The 2,510-nt window shown below is 38.6% G+C and overlaps 1 non-coding gene across 1 annotated transcript; it reads right to left on the bottom strand.

The window, feature by feature from the left end:
* Nucleotides 1–516: 516 nt before the first annotated feature.
* Nucleotides 517–623, bottom strand: LOC128282733 (small nucleolar RNA R71). The gene has a single exon (XR_008273088.1). It is a non-coding gene; the product is annotated as a small nucleolar RNA R71 (small nucleolar RNA).
* Nucleotides 624–2,510: the final 1,887 nt, after the last annotated feature.

The raw sequence follows: 2,510 nt of genomic DNA, 5'->3' as shown, positions 1-2,510 counted from the left end.
AATTGAAGAGAAATTAGGCGAAGTCTACAATACATAGAGGAAGAGCGAGAGTACGATATCCGTACTACAACCGAGGAGATGGCTGATAATCAGAATAATTCGTTACCTCCTGTGGTTGCTGCAAATCTAGTAAATCAAGATCCTGCTCCTCGTACTATGTATGATTATGCTAAGCCCAATTTAACAAGAACTAAAACGAGTATAGTTAGACCTGCTATTGCTGCAAATAATTTTGAACTGAAACCTAACACGATTCAAATGATACAACAGTTTGTTTAGTTTGATGGTTTGTAGGACGAGGATCCAAACACTCATTTCGCAAATTTTCTGGAATTCTGCGACACTTTTAAGATCAATGACATTTTTAATGATGTCATTCGCCTTCGGTTGTTTCTCTTCTCATTGAAGAATAAGGCTAAACAATGGTTGAACTCGTTACCACGAGGGTCAATCACCATTTGGGAACAAATGACCGAAAAATTTTTACTTAAATATTTTCCGTCGGCTAAAAAGGCTAAATTGACGAATGATATCTCTTCTTTTGTGCAGAAGGATCTAGAAACTCTTTATGGAGCATGGGAGAGATACAAGGACTTATTAAGAAGATGCCCTCACCATGGGTTACCCCTATGGCTGTAGGTTCAGGCTTTTTACAATGGTGTGAACCCCTCAACAAAGCAACTGATCGATGCAGCCGTCGGTGGAACTTTAAACAACAAAACACCTGAAAAGGCTTATGAATTTATTGAAGAGATGTCACTGAATAACTATCAGTGGCAAGTCATGAGAACGAAGCCGACAAAAGCAGCTGGTGTTTTCAACCTCGACGTAGTCACTATGCTATCTAACCAGGTAGAACTTTTAAATAAAAAGATTGATGGTTTGTATGGTTCTACTCAAGTACATCCAGTGATGAGGTGTGATTCAAATGGAGGAGGAGTGCACAACACAGATTATCCATCCTTCAACCCTAGCACCGAAGAGCAACAAGTCCACTATATGGGAAGTAATTCTAGACCTCAAAATAATCCGTATAGTAACACTTATAATGCAGGTTGGAGGAACCATCCCAATTTCTCGTGGGGTGGTCAAGGAAATCAAAGACCTCAACCCCCTTCAGGTTTCCAACCACCTTACCAGTAGGAAAAGAAGTCGAACATTAAAGTGATGCTAACGAAATTCATCTCGGTAGCAGAAACACGTTTCCAAAATACCGAAAAAGCACTTAAAAACCAGTAAGCATCTATTCAAGGGCTCAAAAATCAAATAGGCTTACTGGCTAAAATGATATCAAAGAGACCACAAGGTAGCTTGCCAATTAACACTGAAACTAACCTAAGAGAACAACTTCATGCAATTGCTATTCGAGATGAAGAAGGGTTAGTTGAACCTGAACCTGAACCGAGGCAAGGACTTGTAGTAAGTAAAGGTAAGGTTGAGGTGAATCACAGTAAGTAGAAATCGGTAAGTAAAGAGTATACACCTCGTGTGCCATATCCCAACGCAACTAAGAAAGTCCACACCAACGAACAATTTGGTAAATTTCTTAAACTTTTAAAAAAGTTGCATATTAACTTACCATTTATTGAAGCTTTTTCGCAGATGCCCAACTCAGTGAAATTTTTAAAGGAGCTCTTGGCTAATAAATGAAGGTTAGATGATGCGTCGCATGTGGAATTAAACGTAGTTTGCTCAGCCATTCTACAGAATAAGCTACCCAACAAGTTGAAAGATCCAGGGAGTTTTACGATTCCTTGTTTAATTGGTAGTCTAAATGTTAATAATGCTTTAGCTGACTTAGGGGCAAGTATTAATGTTATGCCATACAAGATGTTTAAACAACAAGGACTAGGGAAATCCAAACAAACTAGGATGAGCATTCAATTGGCTAATCAAACCATTAGGTTTCCTAGAGGTATAATTGAAGATGTGCTTGTTAAAATTGAAAAATTTATATTCCTAGTCGATTTTGTTGTCTTAAACGTGGATGAGGATTATAACGTACCTTTAATTCTGGGAAGACCCTTTTTAGCAACTGCTAGAACCATTATTGATGTTGGTATAGGAGAACTAACGCTTCATGTAGGTGATGACACGATTAAACTTCAAGCTCGTGATTTTGTTAGACTATCTAGTGATCGAGATGATATTACGAGTTCTTTCCATGAAAACAACATTTTGGCTCAGAATTCTGTGCAGGGAATCCCTAGGGATAGAATGATGGAGCAATGAACAATTCTTGAGGAACGAAGATTACAAATCGAGGAACTAGATGAATGGTGAACAACAATTAAGGAGAAACCGAGGATACACGATAAACCAAAGCAGTGTCATATGACCTTAAAGGTGAATTGAATCAACATAAGGCTGGAGACAAAGTACTGTTAGATGAAGCAGACCCTCGTGTTGCCACTCCTGAACCTAATGGAGCAATCCCTTTTTTGGTACTTAACATTTTCCCATACGGTACAGTCGAGGTAACTCATTCCAAATTCGGCACTTTTAAGGTA

This window comes from Gossypium arboreum, chromosome 10 (assembly GCF_025698485.1).
Source record: "Gossypium arboreum isolate Shixiya-1 chromosome 10, ASM2569848v2, whole genome shotgun sequence".
In the NCBI taxonomy this organism is placed as follows: domain Eukaryota; kingdom Viridiplantae; phylum Streptophyta; class Magnoliopsida; order Malvales; family Malvaceae; genus Gossypium; species Gossypium arboreum.
Note: the sequence above shows the minus strand (reverse complement) of the source record. Positions and strands in the feature narration are given on the sequence as shown.